Genomic DNA, 15,150 nt, shown 5'->3' on the forward strand with positions numbered 1-15,150 from the left:
TACTTCCAGACAAATCAAAAAAGCTCAAAATTTGAAGGGACGTTTTGACTTATAAGAAAGTTTAAAATCTATCTCTACAGTAGATATAAGCACAAAGAGTCTGATGAAGGATCAATAAAGACATTCCCTCCCTTAGAATTGGAGCAAGCACTGTTCTCAAGATAGGCAGACAGGGGCAGCTGGGTATGAGAGTCAGGCCTAGAGACAGGAGGTCCTAGGTTCAAATCTGGCCTCAGACACTTCCCAGCTGTGTGACCCTGGGCAAGTCACTTAACCCCCACTGCCTAGTGCTTACCATTCTTCTACTCTTCTGCCTTGGAGCCAATACACAGTATTGACTCCAAGACAGAAGGTAAGGGTTGAGAGAGAGAGAGAGAGAGAGAGAGAGAGAGAGAGAGAGAGAGAGAGGCAGAGTGAGGTATGAAGAAAATGGGAAGTGGAATTGCCTTGGGATCCAAAAGACCTTATGGCTTCTGGTACATTTGAAGCTCAGCTTACATACTATCTCTTATGAGACCAGATGAGATAGATCTCCTAGCTACTAATGTCTCTTGGCAAAATTACATGGGATTTATTCTGTATATACTTATAGTATATACAGTAATTATCTACGTATTGTCTCCCTTACAAAACATGAGCTCGTTGAGGGAGCCAAATCATTCTTGTTTTGGTATCCCCTGTGTCTATTACAATATCTACCCCATAGTAAACATTTAATGAATCAATGAAGACATAAGAACTTATGAAGCATTTATTCTGTGTGAGGCACTGTGGTAGGCAGTGGGCATACATAAACAGTATGTGAGGAACTTGATTCTATGCAGGGAAACAACACATCACAAATTAGTGCTAATAATGAATCCTCTTGAAAAAGTTGCATATATTTGGAGCCACACTATTCAAAGTTATAATTATATAAAATATGGTAACTGGTTCCAGCACAATGGAAACATACAGCACAAATTCAAATAATGTGATCACTTCAGAGGATTCATAATTTACACTAATAAGGACCTAGCTGTACCTAAATTGCTACATGCAACATAAATAGAAGGTAGATGAAGGTATCCTTGGAAGAGAAGGTCGATTGATTGATTGACTGATTTGACTTTCTACAGAGGATTTAGGGAAGAAAACATTTAACAGAATGAGTGAGCACAGAGGAAGTTAGGAGCTTCATCAGTAACAATTGAACATAGATCTCTGCCACCTACTATCCATATAATGTTAAGCAAATCATTTACTTGTTCTGTGCCTCAATTTCTTGATCTGCAAAAATAGAGAAAAGAATAGCACACTGAGCCTACCTCACAGGGTCATTATCAGAATCAAACAAGACATTTTATATCATTTCTAAGAAATGAAGTGTGCTCTGAATTCCTTTTTTTTTTTTAATCATCCGATCCAATCTCCTCATTGGTTAGACTAGGAAATGTAAAACTGGGTTGGGAAAGTAAAGCAACATGATTTTACTTATCATGGTTTTCAGAGTCTAATTTTGATTCTTAAAATTATAACTCTTTGACATTTTCTAGGTCAGTTGATTTTAATAGAAAACAATGTTACAATGTTAGCAATCTTTTGATTTTGTTCTAATATTTCTTCTTGTCTCAAGGGGTTATTAATTTTTGTTCTGTTCTAATCTGAAGTAAGTCTGTTTCTTGGGTAAAGTTTACTACCTTTTATTCTAAGCTATTAATTTTCCTTCCAAGTCTTTTCCTACATCACTTTCATTTCATTTATCATATCTTCGTTCACTTCTTCTTGGTATTCCTATACTCAGTGTGAACAAACCATTTTTCTACTCTAAGCCTCTACTTGTAGTAGTTGTGGCATCATTCTATACTTTGGGGTGTTATTCTGGGATAATTCTTGACCCATAATATTTCTTCATAATGTTTAGTGTCATCTTCTCTTTATGTCTACCTCCAGCAGTCTTCAGCATACCCAATCACTGTAGTTCACTGTCTCTCACTAAGGCACACAGGGTATTGTTCCTTGATCACAATTATTCTCTTTTGTCCCCTCTAGGGTTCCCTGGACTGCTGATTCCCCCTAGAATTTGTAATCAAGGTAGTTCCTGTCATTTGCTGGGACACACCCCAATCACAGCTAGGGTACAGCAACAGTCTACTACTCTTCGTAGAGGTTTCCAAGGCAAACTGTTTACCTATATTTGTGTCAGATCCTTTGGCAAGACCCATCTTCCAACATCCATGGTATCTAGTGATCTTTTTGTTTAGCCCTGGTTTGGATGACAGAGCTTATTTATTTCTCCTTACATGTTTTTCAATCATGTGCTTTTTTTTTTAGCTCACCACCAGGATAAAAATGGAAGGACAAGACTCTTTTTCCATTTCACAAAGTCATCTTTCCAAGAGAATTCTCAAAATGATACATTTGAAAATCATAGTGAACTTGGGAGTCAAAAGATGTAGATAAGAACCACACCTCTGACACTTCCTAGCTACATAGTCATGGGTAAATCAATTTATGAGCCTCGCTTACCTCATCTGTAAAAGGAATGTGTGATACCTGTAGTACCTACAATAAGAGTTGTTGTGAAGTTCAAATAACATGGGTAAAGTAAAACCAAAATTTAAAGCACTATATGAACATAAGTTGTCATTATAGGAACCTTGGATTGTGTGCTAGAAGGGACCTTAGAGATAGATCATGTAGTTCAATCTTGTTTTTGAATTAAAAAACTGAGTTCAGAAAGGTTAGGTGTCTTGCCCAAGGTTATACAGTAACAGAATAGATTCAAGCCCAGGTCCATTTTTAGTGCTATTTCCATTGCCCTACATTACCTTCTGTGTATGATTCCCCCTCCAAAAAAATTTATCCCAGGGATAGCCACTTAGCCTATAAATCTAATTAAATTGATTACTAAGCTATTATAACAGGCTGGTTTGGGAGCACCTAGGTGGCTCAGTGGATTGAGAACCAAGCCTAGAGACGGGAGGTCTTGGGTTCAAATTTGACCTCAGATACCTCCTAGTGCTATGCCACTTAACCCTCAGTGCCTAATCCTAACCACTCTTCTGCCTTGAAATCAATATTGATTGATTCTAAAACAGAAGGTAAAGGATAAAAAAAAGTTGACCAGATGTTTTCATTTCAGGTTCACAGAAGAATCATCATCATCACTCATCATCATTTTATATCTTTAAGATGCTGAAAATTATCCAAAGTGCTTTCTAACCAGTGTAGGGTAAGGAAGAGAGAAGCCAGTCTGATTGACAGATCAGCCTGAGGAGCATCAGGGGAAGGGCAGGAGAATGCTGCCCATTTTGAGAGCTGCCTGGAACTTTTGACACCAACTGACAGGAGTTACTTCCAGCCTGGGAAGTGAAGAGGGAAGGTAGTTTTTCTGGTAGCGGAGCCAAGAGCCCATCCAATTGAGGCCTGTCTTCCTTCTGGGACCCCAAAATACCTCCACTGAGACTCTTCAACAACAAGTACACCACTTCCCAAGAAGAATTTAGTTTGGACTCTTTCTGGTCAGAGCCAACCAGATACTTCCCTTGGGATTTCTCTTTCTCCCTTACTTGTTCCTTGAACTTCACCTTAGGATTTAGTTAGCTTTAAGAATAAGATGAAGAGGGGAAAGCTGGGTAGCTCAGTGGATTGAGAGTCAGGCCTAGAGACAGGAGGTCCTAGGTTCAAATCTGGCCTCAGACACTTCCCAGCTGTGTGACCCTGGGCAAGTCACTTGACCTCCACTGCCTAGCCCTTACCACTCTTTAGCCTTGGAACCAATACACAGTATTGGTTCTTTTCTTTTTTTTTAAATAACCATTACCTTTAGTCTTATTGGTTCCAAGACTAAAGGTAATGGTTATTTAAAAAAAAAGAAAAGAATAAGAAATAAATAAGAAATAAAATAAGAAAAAAATAAGAAAAAAAAGAATAAGATCAAGAAGCAGTTGGCAAAAGGAGAGGCCAGGGCACAAAAAGCCTCTTTTTTTTTTTACTTTGAAATTGAAATTGACTTTGAAAGTCAATCTGCAAGGGGAGCAACCTTTGGGGCTTCACCCACTTTCCTTTTTCCACCTCATACTTTTGCCATCATCTGCCCCAAATAACCTCAATAAACCATTTGGAAATAGTTAGACTTTGGGTTTGGATTTGTCTTAGAGATCAAGCAAGGGGATTAGGTTGATTCCAACCCCTGTGACTCAGTATCTCTGACCAAGGAAGCTATCACTCTTTTCTTGGCAGTTGGTCACAACTAAACCCTTGGGGACTGGTAGTTGATGTTCCCTTGGAAGGTGGAAATTACAAGGGGTCATCTTGTCTCACAGAGACAGTTCTGACCTGAGGGGCTGTAACTCCTCTGAGGGAGACACAGTGCCACCTCACTGAATCAAATCCCTCTCCAGTCCCCTGTCCTCCATTTCTCAAACAATGTCCCTTTGGAGTCACATCCTTTCCAAGGAGACAGTACTTGGCTTACCTCTTATACCACCATCACCCATGTCTCCCACATTTGCAATTTACGATTATCACTGACTCTCCATATGTAGGATCAGAGAACAAGAGGGATAAGGACAGGAACTATTATTCCTTTGGTAAAGAAAGATTCTTGGTGAGGAAATTCCCAGTAATAATGCAGGTTAGTACCTACGCTACAACTTACATCTTAGAAAAGAGTCTATCACAGCAGTAAGTTATCAAATTTCCTGAGCTCAGGATCCTTTTACACTCTTAAAAATTATAGAGAACAATCCTTATAACAGACAAAACAAAAGTAAAAACAGACTTAACTAAAATATATAAATAGGGAAACTATAATTTGTTAAAAAGGTACCATCAAAAATGAATTAATAATATAAATAATGAACATATATGCACTAAATGGCATAGCATCAAAATTCTTTTTTTTTTATTTATAGCAGCATTCTTTTTTTTTTTTAAATCCTTACCTTCTGTCTTGGAACCAGTTTGGTTCCAAGGCAGAAGAGTGGCAATGGGGGTTAAGTGACTTGCTCAGGGTCATACAGGTAGGAAGTGTCTGAGGCCAGATTTGAACCTAGGACCTCCCATCTCTTGTCTTGGCTCTCAATCCACTGAGCCATCCAGCTGCTCCATCAAAATTCTTAAAGGAAAAGTTGAATGAGTTCTAGGAAAAAACACACAGTAAAACTATAATAGAAAAGGACCTCAATTACCCCCTCTCAGGCCCAGATAAATCTAACTATAAAACAAGCAATAAAGAAGTTCAGGAAATAAATAGAACTTCAGAAAATTAGATATTATAGACATCTAGAGAACTTTTAATGGGGATAAAAAGAATATAGCTATTTCTCAGCTGTGCATGCACTATATATTAGTGCATAAAATTTTCATAAATGCACAAAAGGCAGAAATACTAAATGCATCTTTTGCTGACCATAATGCAATAAAAAATTTTTTTACAAAGGTTCTTCAACACTACCACATTGCCTCTCTCAGGAACAAAGGATCATAGAAGATTTAAGGGGTTTTATGGGCCTATGCTGGCAAAAGTTGGGCCCATACCCCAGCCTGCCAGTGGGCTCTATTTCCCTTCTCCACCATGCCTGATGACATTTTTTGCTTGCCCTGCCCCTCTGTCCAATCACCCTATGCAAGCACTTCTTCCCTCTGCTCTCTGGGGTAATGCGGGGGACTAACAAGCAGCTTGAAGATGCAGTTTGGGCACACAATCTCTAAAAGGTTTGCCAACATTGTTATAGGTCATGTAATTCAATGTTTTATTTTAAAATTAGGAATGTTAAGTCCCACAGAGGTGAAGTGATTTCTTCAAAGTCACACTAGCATTTAAGTTGTCAGAAAAACCCAAGTCCTCTGAAAACTCTCCCACCTTCAATGCAAAAAAAATCTTGTATTCCTCTCCCAATTCCCATGGCCACCACCCAACCTTTATTAATATCTGCAAAAATTATTTTTTTAATTATTCTGAACTTAGACATCCAATAAAGTAAACATTTCCATATGCGAAGTAGAACAGGAAACGAGGATTATACATGAAACTGTGAATCAATTATATGAAGTTTGCATTTCCTTTTAAGTTTATAATCAACTAAAGATATCCCTTTCAAAACTATCCTGTTTGTTTGCTTCTACCATTCCCTATGTTCTCTCCTGAATATTTTTTAAAAATACTTTGGGGGAGGAGAGGGCAGGGCAGCTAAGTAGCTCAGTGGATTGAGAGCCAGGCCTGGAGGACGGGAGGTCCTAGGTTCAAATCTGGACTCAGATACTTCCCAGCTGTGTGACCCTGGGCAAGTCACTTGACCCCCCACTGCCTAGCCCTTACTGCTCTTCTGCCTTGGAACTGATACACAGTATTGATTCTAAAATGGAAGGTAAGGGTTTAAAATAAATAAATAAAATAAATAAAAATAAATGCTTCAATGCTTCAAGAACATTTGAAAAAAGATTCTTTTCTATTTTTTCCCAGCCCAATTACTACTCCCTCTTTCCTTCTACTTCCCCCCCCAAAAAAATGAAGGAGGAAGAGGGAATCCTTGGAGTAAATGTACTTATTCAAGCAAAACAAATTCTCACATTGACTATGTCTGAAAAGGTTTCTGCTACTGGAGTTCATCCCCAATTAGGAAGCAAACAGTATGTACTTCATCATAAGACCTCTAGAATCATGGTTATCATTGTAATCAACCAAGTTCTAAATCTTTCAGAGTTATTGTTTTCCAAGTTCTTATCTAAGTATTCTCAGGTTTTTCATGCCTTTTATCATTTACATTTATAGGCCCTACTGTGTTCGGTCATTCTTCATTTCGATGGGTATTCTTTCAGTTTCCAGTTCTTTGCTATAACAAAAAGCTGTTAAAATATTTTTTGTTTATATATATTTCCTTTTTCTCTTCCTTTAATCAGAAATGGATACAGTTTTACTAATAGAAATGATATGAAAATAAGACACTGCTATCTGCTTTACTGATGTACCCTCAGAATCATGGGATCTTTATACCTGATTTCTATCCATTCATCTAACTATCTATCTATCTACACATACATAAAAAAAATCCACACAAACACATGTGGATATATGTACATATAGATAGATAGATAGATAGATATCTTTTCTTCCCTAATAGAATGTTAGAGCAAAGATATCTCTTATTTTTCATTAATAGCTTCTTTACTTAGCACAAAGTAAGCACAAAATACATTTTCTTACATTCATTTACTCTTTTTTCCAGACTAGATATAACCATTTCCTTAAAATGATCCTCATATAAGGAGTCAAATTCTAAGTAAAGGAAGAGTCAGGATGGGAATTAAGAAAAAGAAGGGGTAAGAAAGCCAATCTAACATTCCAGTTCAGTCAGGGTTCTGGAACCATTATTCAAATGTTTTTAAGATCTCTTGAAAGTCCTCATATTTGTTGTTTTAACCCATCTGTTTCCCTTTAGTTACAAGCAGCCCTTTAAAAAAAAAAACTCAGAAATGGTTATGTGCCTACTTAAGGACAGGACAGGAGAGGAAACTGCCTGATTCTGTCTAGGAGTCCAACATTTACTGTATGATCTCAGGTAAACCCCTTCCCTTCTCCACTGGCTCTGAATCTCCTCCTGCAGAAAATAAAGACGCTGAACTACACAACCTCTAAGGTCCCTTCCAACTCTAAACCCTGTGGTCCTAAAACAACCCAGTTAATGGCACCATGACCCTCAGTTTTAACCATGACCCCTGGGAAATTAAAAGGAGAGAGACAAGAGGCTCAACCATTACTCCCTGATTCACTTATCAGCAAATATCTATCACATAAGAAGCAACAAAGAGACCAGAGAAGGAACCAGTATTAAAAAGACCAATTGAGTTGCTAAAACAAGTCTATACCATCATCCCTCATCCTTTTATCCCCACTAAATAGATGACAGGGCCCACATTCTGCTAGTGTCTCCCCCAGCGAACTTATTCAGAATCGATCTTCTCAGACTTTTTTATGTCTTGGTGCAGGGGCCAAGGGTGGTATCTGTGGAGTAAGCATGATGATATCCCAGCAGACACTGACAGTACATAGAAATCTTCGGGATCTCTTTTATCTCTTTATTCTCTTAAACTCTCACAAGAAGCCAAAGCCAGCAGGGGAGTAATAACAACAGCTATCATTTGCAAAACCTATAAATATTATCTCATTTTATCCTCACAACAAAATTGGGAAGTAGGTGTTCTTATTATCCCCATCTTACAGATAAGGAAACTGAGGCAGGTGAGGTTAAATAGCTTTTCCAGGGTCCTATACCTAGTGTCTGAGACAGGACTTAAACTCAGATCTTCTTAACTTCAGAAGTACAACTAGGAAACAACTTGGAATTACACTAAAAAAGGATCTAAAATATTTATACCATCTACCCCAGCAATTTCATTGAGGTTGAAGGAGGAGGCTTATATGTCCCCCAAGGAATTCATGGAGAAGTTCCCTATATATCAAAATATAGCAGAACATAGAGTAGCAAAGAATTCTCCCCTCCAATTATTGTGTATCCATTCAATATAGAATCATAAATTTATTATATGTAATATAAACTATCTGAGAACCTTATCCCTTGTCCCTCCTTACTAGAATGTAGTAATTTCCCTGAGACAAAGAACCATCTCAATTCTGCATATCCCCTGTGCCTAGGATAGTGCCTGACCAATGGTAGGTACTTATTAAATGCCTGTTTGTGACTGAAAAGAAAGTGAGTCATACCCACTGGAAAACAACTCAATAAACTGAGTTCTAGGAATGTTATAGAATGTTACTGCTCTATAAGAAATGATAAACATGAAGAATTCTGGGGAAAAGAGGACAAGTTATATGACTTCATATATAACAAATTAAATTGAACCATGGGAACAATAGGCTCAATTGGCCACAACAGCATAACCAAAAACACCACTAGAAGACTGTAGGGTTCAAATCTTAATCTTGACTCCAAAGGACTAATGATACGCCTAATACACCGATTCTGGACAGGTCAAGTAATCCTACTACCTCTAGACAGGCCTGAAGAGGTTATGAACTTGTCATTCTGTCATTTCAGCTGTGTCCAACTCTTTGTGACCCCATATGGCATTTTCTTGGCAAAGATACTTTAGTGGTTTGCCATTTCCTTCTCCAACTTATTATACAGATAAGGAAACAGAGGCAAAGATGGTTAAATGACTTGTCCAGGGTCACAGAGCTAGTAAAGCATCTGGAATAGGATTTGAACTGGGAAAGAAGTCTTCCTGACTCCAGACCCCATACTTATTCACTGTACTACCTAGCTACAAATACAGAATGAGACATAGGCTGCCAGTCATCATTAGTGTCTCTGTGTGCTTTGCTTAGTTGTAGATAATTTGTTACAAGAAAGGATACCATGGAGAAACTGACAACAAAGTAAACTTTTTTAAAGCATCAATAAAACCTGTTATTTAAAAAGATTAAGTGTAAGGCTGGGAGTTTCTGAAGGCAGACAGAGCCTGATCTCCAGCCATCAGAGCCTCTGAAAATTTAAGGAAAAAAAAAAAGATGAAATCTTCTATCAGTCAAACAACAAACAGGAGTTTAGTCCAGCCCTATAGCAGTGTTGTCAAACTCAAGTAGAAACAGGGCCAGTGAGCCACAGAAAAGGATCCCCTGCTGGCAAAAAAAAAGACTTACTTTTCAAACCTAATGTTACTTTTGTTTTATTGTTGCTTATTTATTTTGTTAAACAACTTCCTACTTACATTTTTTTAAGCACTTACCATCTATCTTAGAATCGATACTAAATATGAACTCTAAGGCAAAAGAGTGGTAAGGGCTAGGCAGTTGGGGTTAAATGATTTTCACAGAATCAAACAGTGTCTGAGGCCAAATTTGAATCCAAGTGCTCCTGACACCAAGCCTGGCACTCTTTCCAGTGTGCTACTTAGCTGCCCCTTTAATTACATTTTAAATTGATTCAGGTCAAAATCAGGAGTATTATGAATGGCACATGGCGACTTAGTTGCCCAATATTTGACATCATTCTACTATATAGGAATTTTTTTGTGCTCTTTCTGAAAGTGGGGAATCTATAGGTTGAGTTAATTCAGCATTTGTTCTGTATGCCGGGCACCCTCCTCATACAATAATGGGGATACAAACTTTAACTAAGATTTTCATGGAATTTAGTGTCTGGTGTAGGAACTGGAACTTCATCATCTGAAGCGTTCTCACATTGGAATGTCTCTCCATCTTTCCAGCCCCCTTTTCCCACTGGTGAGTTCTTTTCAGGCTTCCATTTTGGCAACAGGCTCAGGCTGGCCATGTTTTATTCCCTTCCTGGCTCTTTTAGCTTCTTTTTTAAAATTTAATTTACTTGTTACATTAAAATACCCAGGATTCTTCCTTTCTTCCCTCCCCACACCAAGGAAGGCATCATTTGACAAAAAGATACAGATATATCAAAAACTATATCTTGCTTCTTTCTACTTACCTGTTCTTTCCCTAAAGGTGGACACACACAAGTCATTCTTCAAATCTATCTGGTACAAGCAAAGAAACATAAAAGTAGAATGGCTTCTTTTTTATGTATCTTTCCTCATTAGAATGTAAGTTCCTAGATGGCAAGAACTGTCTTTCCAATGCTAAACACAATGCCTGACACATACTAAGTGCTTAATAAATGGTTGTTGCCCACCTAAGGCCAGAAAATGCATGCATGAATAAAAATTGACAGCTGTATGTGGAAAGGGTGATAGAGTGTAAGGAGCCCTGGTTCAGAGTCAGAACTGGAATCCACAAATGTAGGTGCGATCAATCACTTACTATGTGATCCTGAGCAAGTTATTCCCAAGCACCACCCACCCCAACCCTAGTTTCCTCATCAATAAAATGAGAGAGGTTATATTAAATTCTCTCTGAAGTAGCTCCCAGTGCCAAATCTTTTAAGTGTAAATTCAGCAGAGGATGCAAACAAACTTCTTTGTAGGTGAGAAAGATCATTCATAACTAAGGGGGATTAGACAGTAGCATTAGGAGACAGAGCAATGAACATGTAGATCTGAGTGCAAATTCTACTCCAGATACTTCCTAGCTGTGTGACAGAGAAGCAGGAAGATCTGTATTCAAATCAAACCTTAGACTAGGGGCAAAACACTTAACCTGCCTCAACCTTTTCCACGTTTGCAGAAGGATGAAGATGACCTTGAAGATCTCTTCATTCCCTTCCATGCATTCCTTATGACCCTCTAGCTAGCTCTAGTGCTCCTTGACATTCCCTTTAACATCTCTATCTGAATTCACCAAAGCCTTTTCAACTAATACCTCTCAGGATTCCTCATTACCCACTGGAATAAAGAACAGGAAACTCCTAAGGCAAGGCATCAGCAGAAAAGATTGAATAAACAAAGAAAGGAAGAAGAATGAATACAGACATACTCTCAGACCTCCTCTAACCTCCACTTTTAAATGCCCAACATTAAAAAATCCAAACACCAAACTTTGGAAACATCTGTTCCAGGTACAGAAATTTCAAGTCAACAGATAGAAGAAAGTTTTCATTTACAATTGTAATACTGCAGGAGTAAACATTTTATTTCACTTCTATGATAATTTAATTCCCTTGCAACTTTTCAAAAAAAGAGTCTACTGTGTAAATGAAGGTAGGCCTTTATAAGGGATTACAGAGAAGAAGAAAGGAAAAAGGAAGGATGGATATAAACAGCAAGAGAAAAGAAGTGATTCTCAACTGGTATAGTATAAGAATCCTCTGGACTAGAGGCTCACGAGATCTGGGGTGATGGGAGCCTATCTCCAACACTCTTAAGCCATGAGACTTCAGGCAAAACATTCAGCCTCCTGAGCCTCAGATTCCTAATTTGTATGAAGTAAAAATATGCCTTCTACCTTCCTCAAGCAAATTTTGAGGATCAAGAGATAATAGGCAAAAAGCACTTTTATTGAGTCTTCAAAGACTATTTCATAATTTGACATTTCATAATTCACCCAGAGAAAACTGATGTTAAAAACCATGGAGCTTTGTGTCAGGGAGCAGTTATAGATTCTTAAAAGCATTTCTCAAATCCCCAAATACAAGTTAGCCTAGTCTCTTCCCTTTCATTCCATTTTTGGACCTATTTTGGTATCTGGCTACAGTGTCTATTCAATGTATCTACAACTAATGAACTAATTCAACAGGATACCTCCTTGGTTGCTTATGCTCATCTAGGTAATATACAGTCTTTATTCACTTGGAAAAGATCCTATATGGATCAGTAGGCCTCTCTCTTTTAAGTGGTCATGGTTCTCACAGAAACAGTTGCAGAGGTTGGGGAAAACAGTAGGGGATGATCAACACAAACAAGAGTCAGGTCAAGGACTTTACCAGGGGATTCCCTCTTCCTTTGGAGCTCTACAAAAGACATCCTCCATGGTAGCAGCAACACCTTTGATGACTAGCTATGTTACCACATTGCAAAACCTTCATTTGACCATTTATTTGCCTGAAAGGCAATGAAAACATACATGATAAGCATAAGCAGGTGATAGAATTATTTCTGAAAAGGAACTCCAAGCAAAAAAATGGCATAAGGAATATCACCACAAAATATGTTTCACTGGGAAAGGAGGTAGGTCAATCATATAGCAAGGATTAATTAATGCTTTAAGGTTTGCAAAGCACTTTACAAATACCATCTGTTTTTGTTTTTTTTTTTGTTTTTTTTATCTTCATTGCCAACCCTGGAAGGTAAGTACTATTATTATCCTCATTTTACAGAAGAGGAAACTTAGGCAGACTGAGGTTAAGTGACTTGCCCAAGGTCGTACAACTAGTAAGTATATAGGGTAAAATTTGAACTCAGGTCTTCCTGCTTCAGATACAGAGTGCTAACTCCTATTACCCAGAAAACTGACAAAGTACTATACTCATACCTACAGAGTTTAAAAAAAAAAGACTCAGAAGAAGCTTTCTAGCATCCTGGGTAGATCTCCTTTGGAGATTTTTTTTTTGCATTTTTTCTTTTATTTTAAAATATATCTTCTCTATGTGATTATTAAAAAAGCAAAGCGTGCTATTGACCTTTTATGTAAAAACACAAAATGTTTTAAGGATAGATTTAATCATATTTTCTGGACAGGTTTTACAATTTATAAGAGAACTGAGGCAATACAGAATCATCCACATTGGCTCCCCCTCTAAACTGAGCTCCTTGTACTACCTTTCCCTCAGCAAAGTATCTGGCACACAGTAGGTACAGTCAGGATTTGAACTCAGGTTTTGTGACTTCAAGTTCAAAGTTCCTTTCCCCATATACCTCACTCATCAAACATTCAAGGAATTATACTGAAGAACAAATGGGCTCTTCTTCCCCCTGGACCTGCACAGCTCAATTTTATACAAAAAGCATTTGGGGGTTTACTGTTTGCAAATCACCATGTGAGGTGCTAGCACTACCAAGGCAAAAACCACAGTGCCTATGTTTAAAAAGCTTATCTTCTGGCAAGAGTTCATAACCTGAAGCCTGACGGCTTATTTTTAAAATATTCATATAATTGCATTTCAACAAAATGGATTTCTTTTGCAATCCTTATGCATTATTTTAAAAACATCCTACACGTGTCTTTCACAACATAATGAATATGGAAATACCTATTACATGATAGCATATGTATAAAATATATAATATTGCTTGCCATTTTGGGGAAGGGGGAAAAGAGGAAGGGAGAGAATTTGGATCACAAAATGTCAGAAAACAAATGTTAAAAATTGTTTCATCAGCAATCAGGAAAAAACATATTTTTTTAAAAGTGCACACTTTAAAAGAATATAAATATTATCCTGAGAAGGGGTCCACAGGTTTAACCAGCCTGCCAAAGGGGTCTCTTACACAAAAGAGAGAAAGAACTCTTGGCCAAGAATGGAGTGACTTTTTCCTAAAGTCATAACAGTAATAGAGTCAGGACTCAAAGTCAGTTCTTTAGAGAGGCTAATTCAGTGGGCACAGTGGATAGAGTGCTGGACTTTGAAACAGGAAGTTCAAATCCAGCCTTAAACACTCACTAGCTGTGTGACCCTGAGCAAGTCACTCTACCTCTCTCCTCTGCCTTGGTTTCCTCAACTGTAAAAGGGGGATAATAATAGCACCTTATCTCTCAGGGCTGTTATGTAGATCAAATAAGATAGTAATTGTAAAGTGACTGACATATAGTAAGTACTATATGGATGTTAGCAATTATTATAATTGGGGATCAGATGCCCAGGATGCCCAATGTCAAAGGGCCCAAAGACTAAAGTTTGAACCTTGGCTCTGCTTCCTAGAACTTCAATGACCTTGTAGAAGTCACTCCACCTCCGAGAGCTTCAAGTTCTTCATTGTAAAAATGAGGGGATCAGAGTAGATGAACTCCAAGATTCCTTCCAGCTCTGATTCCTATGTTCTATGTCTCTAAATCCAATGGATTTTCCACTTCTTGATCTAATACTTCAAAGATCTATGATTTCATTGTAGAAGATACAGCCCTTTAGGCTAGGGATAATTGCACTTTTCTTTATAGCTCCAGTCCAAACATGTAGTAGGAGCTTTAAAAATTCTGGTTGAGTGGTTGTCTTTATTGGTCATATGTCAATATAGATTTCCAAACCCTCCGTGTATTAGTAGAGTATGACTAAGAACATTTAGCACTCTGCCAGTCAACCTTATTTACCTATGGGAACCTGACAATCTAGGTCAATTTACCTGGAGAAAAGAAGAAACAGTATTAGGCTTTATACAAGGAGAAAATTAACAATTTGGCTTGCCTCAAGAGATAATGAGTTACTCATAGCAAGAGATCTCCAAGGGAAGGGGCAGAAGTCCTCTCCTTGGTGATAATGTCAAAGGAAATCTTATTCAATGGCAGGTAGAACTTGATGGCTTCAATGATTCTTTCCAGCTTAGATGCTATGATCCTGAGGATGACTGACCTGGTCTTCTGACACTGTACAAGTCCTCCTGACTCTATTTAAATGATCACCTAAAGATAAAGCCTTTCATCTTACAATGAGAGCTAAAAGTTTAAGGTAAGACTTCACTGGGAATGGCAGTCAGCCAAGGTATAGTCATTCAGCCAACTGACCAGCAGATGGTCACTTCAGATCTGTTCAAATTTTGACAATGGGGCAAGGAATGAAGAGTACAAGGGCACGAGGTCCCTAATGA

General features: G+C 38.0%; 1 protein-coding gene across 7 annotated transcripts in view; it reads right to left on the bottom strand.

The window, feature by feature from the left end:
• The window catches only part of PTP4A3 (protein tyrosine phosphatase 4A3), a 246,418-nt gene that overhangs the window by 211,936 nt on the left and 19,332 nt on the right, over positions 1-15,150 (bottom strand). The window lies entirely within an intron of this gene.

This window comes from Monodelphis domestica, chromosome 3 (assembly GCF_027887165.1).
Source record: "Monodelphis domestica isolate mMonDom1 chromosome 3, mMonDom1.pri, whole genome shotgun sequence".
In the NCBI taxonomy this organism is placed as follows: Eukaryota; Metazoa; Chordata; class Mammalia; order Didelphimorphia; family Didelphidae; genus Monodelphis; species Monodelphis domestica.